Below are 8,628 nucleotides of genomic sequence, written 5' to 3' on the forward strand. Positions count from 1 at the left end.
TTACTCCTTTATACAATCAACATCCTGATTTAATTCAATTCAATTCAATTCAATTCAATTCAAAGTTTTATTTAATGTACATGTCATTGTATAAACTTTGAAAACTAATAATTATTCAATTAATGTTACTTTAATTTATTGAAACAAAATTAATTTACTAATTGAAACTAAATCTCACAAAAGTTCAAATAAATCATTTACTAAAAAATATAGCCGGGTGTATATTGTATTGATCTGGTAAACATCTGCCATATGGTCCGAGACCACAATTGTCGTCCGTTGATTTTCGTATATATATACCCTAGTGTTGAATGACAGTTGGTTACACAATTGCCATCAATTTGTATACCCCTTCCAAATGTATTTCCCCATGTTTAATGCCTCAAATTGCAAGTAGGGGGTGGGGGGAGGGAAGGGGTGAAATTACACTGTAAAAAAATTTGGGTCCAGAATTTTAAAGGAAAGAAGTGATTTGGTCCAGCTGAAAAAGGTTAAAAATTAGCACTTCGGAAGCTGTCAAAAAATTTCAAAACGCCCTTAACGTAAAATTGTCCATATTTTGAGTTAGAGCCGATGAAGTTTTCTATAATTTTGATATAATTTGTCCCAAAAGTAGTACAACACACTGTAAAAATTTCATTGAGAAAACGCAGGTGGGATTTTTTAATTTTTCATTTATGTTCTAAAAGAAATGCACTACGAAATAATTGTGGTCTCGGACCATATAAATGTATGCTGGTTAAAAAAGGCGAAAAAATTATGGCAAGCCGTGACTAGTGTTTTGAGCTATACAGCATTTCTCATCCTGCAATTCACTTTATGTAAAGCTATTGTTTGAGTTAGAAGCTTAATCAGTGTTGTCTTGTTTAAAATAACTGAGTTCTAGATTATTAAATGTATACATGTACCTATAACAAGAATGTGTCCCCAGTACACGGATACCCCATCCGCACTATCATTTTCTATGTTTCATGGACCGTGAAAATGGGGGAAAATCTCTAATTTGGCATTAAAAGTTTCAAGTTGATTGGAGTTCAACTTAATCAAAAACTACCTCGACCAAAAACTTTAACATGAAGCGGGACAGACGGACGAACAGACAAACGGACGAGCGGACGGACGGACAGACCAGAAAACATAATGCCCATAATTGGGCCATAAAAATAAGATGCGGTATGCTTGCTAATGAGACAGATTCAGCTCTCAAGAAGAGACCACATGCCACAAAAATTAACAACTATCATGGGTCACCGTACGGCCTTCAACAACGACGAACAAAACCCATACCACATAATCAGCAATAAAAAGCCCCAAAAAACAATTCAAACGAGAAAACTAACGCCCTAATACAGTTGGGTGCAGACCAAGCATTACATAAAGTAAACGCAAGTTAACGCCGCGTGCACATATTTCGTTAGTTAACTTCAAATCTCCCGTTTACTAGTAAACGCACGTTTACTATAATTACGTTAACGTGGTCGAAATGGAAATTTCTAATGTCTACCCTAGTAAACGGGCGTTTACTATGTGTCCGTTTAGTCAGTAGTAAACGGGCGTTTACTTCAGAATTCTTCAAATTTATTTTTACGTGCACTTAAAAGTAAACGGGCGTTTAGTACAGAGTTTACAAGTGTATTTTTACGTGCACTTGAAAGTAAACGCACGTTTACTTTTCGCGTTAACTGATTGGGTAAATTTAGAAATAAACTTCAAGTTCATTTGCACATTTATTTTATAAAAGCGACCTTTAGTCTTTATATTTCACGTATATGTGTTTCAAACCAGAACAATTCAAAAACTCTTTTAATTCGAAATATTAAATTACACAAAATCACTTTCATAAAGTCCATTAACTTTACTGATTGGCAGATTTTCTATATTTTCCTTTCAAAAGTTACATGTGCAAATATCGATTCGGAAAGAAAGGTTATCCGAGACATCGGGAGAATATTTTTATATGATGGGATATAAACATCATGGTTTACGTTGTTTCGTTCCCCGTTTATAATTGTCTCTTCGAATTCCTAATTATAATTCGGTGTATTTAATATACAATAATTTTTTTATCGAAATTCACATTGTTTGCCTTGGATTAACATGATAAGATTCTGTTTTGACAAATGATAAAAAAAAACGTAAATTGAACAGTATATTGAAAGGGATATCAATAAAGTGTAATATAAGTATGTTCATTTGTACCATCTCGTCAATTAAAATGTTCAAATATTGCTATCTTTACATTGATATATAACTCATTTACTATGCGGCTATATAAATTTACATAATAGAATGCTTATATGGTCAGTTTTGGTTGTTGTGGACAAATAATTTTATTATATGAGTCAGTCTGAGGTATGAAAACTACTGAATTTTGTTTGCGATTCAATATTTTCAATAAAAAAAGGACATGCTGGCACTCTAAATTGATGCAAACAAATTTTTTTAGTCATAATATTCAAATATTGCTACCTATTTTCTTATACAATCAATCCTTACATGAAAATATAGCTCATTTACTATGCGGCTATATAGATTTACATAATAAAATGCTTATATGGTCAGTTTTGGTTGTTGCGGACAAATAATTTTATTATATGAGTCAGTCTGAGGTATGAAAACTACTGAATTTTGTTTACAATTCAATATTTTAAATAAAAAAAGGACATGCTGCCACTCTAAATTGATGCGAACAAAATTTTTTAGTCATAATATTCAAATATTGCTACCTATTTTCTTATACAATCAATCCTTACATGAAAATATAACTCATTTACTATGCGGCTATATAGATTTACATAATAAAATGCTTATATGGTCAGTTTTGGTTGTTGCGGACAAATATTTTTATTATATGAGTCAGTCTGAGGTATGAAAACTACTGAATTTTGTTTACGATTCAATATTTTAAATAAAAAAGGACATGCTGGCACTCTAAATTGATGGGAACAAAATTTTTTTAATCATATTAATATTCAAATATTACTTCCTTTTTTATTATACAATCAATCCTTACTTGAAAATATAACTCATTTACTATGCAGCTATATAGATTTACATACTAGATAGCTTATATGGTCAGTTTTGGTTGTTGCGGACAAATATTTTTATTATATGAGTCAGTCTGAGGTATGAAAACTACTGAATTTTGTTTACGATTCAATATTTTGAATAAAAAAGGACATGCTGGCACTCTAAATTGATGCGAATAAAATTTTGTAATCATAATGTTCAAATATTGCTACCCATTTTTTTATACAACAAATCCTTACATGAAAATATAACTCATTTACTATGCGGCTATATAGATTTACATAATAAAATGCTTATATGGTAAGTTTTGGTTGTTGTGGACAAATAATTTTATTATATGAGTCAGTCTGAGGTATGAAAACTACTGAATTTTGTTTACAATTCAATATTTTGAATAAAAAAAGTACATGCTGGCACTCTAAATTGATGCGAACAAAATTTTTTAGTCATAATATTCAAATATTGCTACCTATTTTCTTATACAATCAATCCTTACATGAAAATATAACTCATTTACTATGCGGCTATATAGATTTACATAATAAAATGCTTATATGGTCAGTTTTGGTTGTTGCGGACAAATAATTTTATTATATGAGTCAGTCTGAGGTATGAAAACTACTGAATTTTGTTTACGATTCAATATTTTAAATAAAAAAAGGACATGCTGGCACTCTAAATTGATGCGAACAAAATTTTTTAGTCATAATATTCAAATATTGCTACCTATTTTCTTATACAATAAATCCTTACATGAAAATATAACTCATTTACTATGGGGCTATATAGATTTACATAATTAAATGCTTATATGGTCAGTTTTGGTTGTTGCGGACAAATAATTTTATTATATGAGTCAGTCTGAGGTATGAAAACTACTGAATTTTGTTTACAATTCAATATTTTAAATAAAAAAAGGACATGCTGGCACTCTAAATTGATGCGAACAAAATTTTTTAGTCATAATATTCAAATATTGCTACCTATTTTCTTATACAATCAATCCTTACATGAAAATATAACTCATTTACTATGTGGCTATATAGATTTACATAATAAAATGCTTATATGGTCAGTTTTGGTTGTTGCGGACAAATAATTTTATTATATGAGTCAGTCTGAGGTATGAAAACTACTGAATTTTGTTTACGATTCAATATTTTAAATAAAAAAAGGACATGCTGGCACTCTAAAGTGATGCTAACAAAATTTTTTAGTCATAATTTTCAAATATTGCTACCTATTTTATTATACAATCAATCCTTACATGAAAATATAACTCATTTACTATGCGGCTATATAGATTTACATACTAGAATGTTTATATGGTCAGTTTTGGTTGTTGCAGACAAACAATTTTATTATGTGAGTCAGTCTGAGGTATGAAAACTACTGAATTTTGTTTACGATTCAATATTTTAAATAAAAAAAGGACATGCTGGCACTCTAAATTGATGCGAACAAAATTTTTTAGTCATAATATTCAAATATTGCTACCTATTTTCTTATACAATCAATCCTTACATGAAAATATAACTCATTTACTATGTGGCTATATAGATTTACATAATAAAATGCTTATATGGTCAGTTTTGGTTGTTGCGGACAAATAATTTTATTATATGAGTCAGTCTGAGGTATGAAAACTACTGAATTTTGTTTACGATTCAATATTTTAAATAAAAAAAGGACATGCTGGCACTCTAAAGTGATGCTAACAAAATTTTTTAGTCATAATTTTCAAATATTGCTACCTATTTTATTATACAATCAATCCTTACATGAAAATATAACTCATTTACTATGCGGCTATATAGATTTACATACTAGAATGTTTATATGGTCAGTTTTGGTTGTTGCAGACAAACAATTTTATTATGTGAGTCAGTCTGAGGTATGAAAACTACTGAATTTGGTTTACGATTCAATATTTTGAATAAAAAAGGACATGCTGGCACTCTAAATTGATGCGAACAAAATTTTTTAGTCATAATATTCAAATATTGCTACCTATTTTCTTATACAATAAATCCTTACATGAAAATATAACTCATTTACTATACGGCTATATAGATTTACATAATTAAATGCTTATATGGTCAGTTTTGGTTGTTGCGGACAAATAATTTTATTATATGAGTCAGTCTGAGGTATGAAAACTACTGAATTTTGTTTACGATTCAATATTTTAAATAAAAAAAGGACATGCTGGCACTCTATATTGATGCTAACAAAATTTTTTAGTCATAATTTTCAAATATTGCTACCTATTTTATTATACAATCAATCCTTACATGAAAATATAACTCATTTACTATGCGGCTATATAGATTTACATACTAGAATGTTTATATGGTCAGTTTTGGTTGTTGCTTACAAAGAATTTTATTATGTGAGTCAGTCTGAGGTATGAAAACTACTGAATTTTGTTTACGATTCAATATTTTGAATAAAAAAGGACATGCTGGCACTCTAAATTGATGTGAACAAACCTTTTTAGTCATAATATTCAAATATTGCTACATATTTTCTTATTCAATCAATCCTTACATGAAAATATAACTAATTTACTATGCAGCTATATAGATTTACATATTAAAATGCTTATATGGTCAGTTTTTGTTGTTTCGGACAAATTATTTTATTACATGAGTAAGTCTGAGGTATGAAAACTTCTGATTTTTTTTTACGATTCAATATTTTGAATAAAAAAGTACATGCTGGCAATCTAAATTGATGCGAACAAAATTTTTTAGTCATAATATTCAAATATTGCTACTTAATAATAATTATATATTACGAGTTAGTCTGATGTATGAAAACTACTGAATTTTGTTTACTATTCAATATTTTAAATAAAAAGAGGTCATCGCCGTCAGACTGGTACAAAAATTGCTGTCAATTGTTTTATATGGTCAATTATGGCATAAAAATATAACTGAATTACTTCTATATAGAATAAGATAACTTGTTAAGAGGTAAATATTGTCAGTTGTGGTGAATGATATCAAAAAGTTTTGTTTTACGAGTCAGTCTGTCTAAGATGAGAAAACTGTTTGATTTTGGTGAGGATTAAATTACATGTATTTGAATAAACATACTTAAACTATTATTTGCGAAGAACAAGACATTTACTATAATTATTGTTCAATTAAATACAAATGTGTGACATTTTTAAATAGCTGTAATCGTCAATATGTCAAGCAGAAATGACCACTTGGTCAATTAATTTTGATGTTCCTTATCATTTCATATTTTAGGTCAGTGTATCCAAGTTACGATGACAATCTGCGTTAACCGGCGTTTACTACAAACAGTAAACGCGCGTTTACTTATTACAAAAATAGAAGACGCGCCTTTTTCCACGTTAACGCGGAGGTAAACGGAAAAGTAAACGCCCGTTTACTCTTTACAAAATTAGAAGACTCGCCGTTTTTGCGTTAACGCGGAGGTAAACGCGAAAGTAAACGCCCGTTTACTTTTAATGTCTACTGCAATTTCGGAGTTAACGCACAGTTAACGCGGCGTTTACATGAAGTGCACGCGAGTAAACGCCGCGTTAACTTTTTCGGCCCGTCTACATGTAATGCTTGGTCTGCACCCAACTGTATATGAACAAAATTACGAACAAAATCAAGAATATGTTACTGAGCAGCAAACAATAACCACCGAATTACAGGATCCTGAACTGGGAAAGGCCCATACATATTCACGTGGCAGGGTTAAACTAGTTTGAAAGCGCAAACCCTCCTATATAATAACCTGTGACAGTACAACATGAGAACCTAGTATAACTAGAGGCTCTAAAGAGCCTGTGTCGCTCATCTGGGTCTATGTGCATATTAAACAAAGGACACAGATGGATTCATGACAACATTGTATTTTGATGATGGTGATGTGTTTGTAGATCTTACTTTACTGAACAATCTTGCTGCTTACAATTATCTCTATCTATAATGAACTTGGCACGGCAAGTAGTTACGAAAGAAAATATTTTGGAAAATTGTTATAAATTGACTATAAAGGACAATAACTCCTTAAGGGGTCAATTGACCATGTTGGTCATGTTGACTTAATTGTAGGTCTTACTTTGCTGTACATTATTGCTGTTTACAGTTTACCTCTATCTATAATAATATTGAAGATAATAACCAAAAGCTGCAAAATGTTCTTAAAATTAACCATTCAGGGGTAGCAACCTAACAACAGATTACCTGATTGGTTTGTAAAATTCAGGGCAGATAGATCTTGACCTAATGAACAATTCTATTCGTGTCAGATTTGCTCTAAATGCTTTGGTCTCAGAGATATGAGTCAAAGACAGCATTTTACCCTATAAACTATTTTTAGCCATGTCGGCCATCTTGGATCGCGGGCGGGTCATCTGACACATTTTTTTCAAACTAAATACCTTAATGATGATTGTGGACAAGTTTGGTTAAATTTGTCTCAGTAGTTTCAGAGGAGAAGATTTTGGTAAAGGTAACAAAAATTTACCAAAAATGTTTAAAATTTACTATAAAGGGCAATAAATCCTTAAGGGGTCAACTGGCCATTCTGGTCATGCTGACTTATTTGTAGATCTTACTATGCTGAACATTATTTCTGTTTACAGTTTATCTCTATATATAATAATATTCAAGATAATAACCAAAAAAACGAAAAAAATCCTTAAAAATACCAATTCAGGGGCAGCAAGCCAATAACGGTCCAATTCATCTGAAAATTTCAGGGCAGATAGAAATTGACATGATTAACAATTTGACCCTCTGTCAGATTTTCTCTAAATGCTTTGGTTTCAGAGATATAAGCCAAAACCTATATTTACCCCTATGTTCTATTTTTAGCCATGGCGGCCATTTTCGTTGGATGGCCGGGTCACCGGACACATTTCTTAAACTAGATACCCCAATGATGACTTTTGACAAGTTTTGTTAAATGTGGCCCAGTAGTTTCAGAGGAGAAGATTTTTGTAAAAGATAACGACGACGGACGACAGACGACGGACGCCAAGTGATGAGAAAAGCTCCCTTGGCCCTTTGTGAGCTAAAAATCAGTTGAAAAAGGCTTGATCGACTCACCAAAAGGATACAAATTAAAATAATTCTAACACAAATACAGACGTGGACGTGGCTTGGTACTTATACATCCACGCAACAAAAAGACACTCAATACAGATGTTACAGTACTCTCAGTACTCGCAGTTTCTGACAGCTTGTTCAAAGCAAATAACATATAAAATATCAATCAGTGCATATCCAAGAACAAATGGAGACATTCATTTTGTGTTTATTTATTTATTCAGAGATTGACCATGTTGACTGATGACTCAGAAACCATCCTAATGTTGAGCACCAATTGAGTGCTTTTTGACTATTTTCGTTCGTTTTATTTTGTGTATAATTGTTTGCTTGCCGTCATTTTGTTCAAATCAATGATAAATGGGTTGTCTCCGTCTCTACAGCAATTATGAAAAAAGAAAGCAGTCAAAAATCAGCAGAACAATATATATAGCCACAAAGAGACAGATCCAACTGAAATAATACCAATACCAGGGATAACAAAACCCCATCTATATTTGTACCAGTAAAACCGAAC

The sequence above is a fragment of the Mytilus edulis genome, chromosome 8 (assembly GCF_963676685.1).
Source record: "Mytilus edulis chromosome 8, xbMytEdul2.2, whole genome shotgun sequence".
NCBI classification, from domain to species: Eukaryota; Metazoa; Mollusca; class Bivalvia; order Mytilida; family Mytilidae; genus Mytilus; species Mytilus edulis.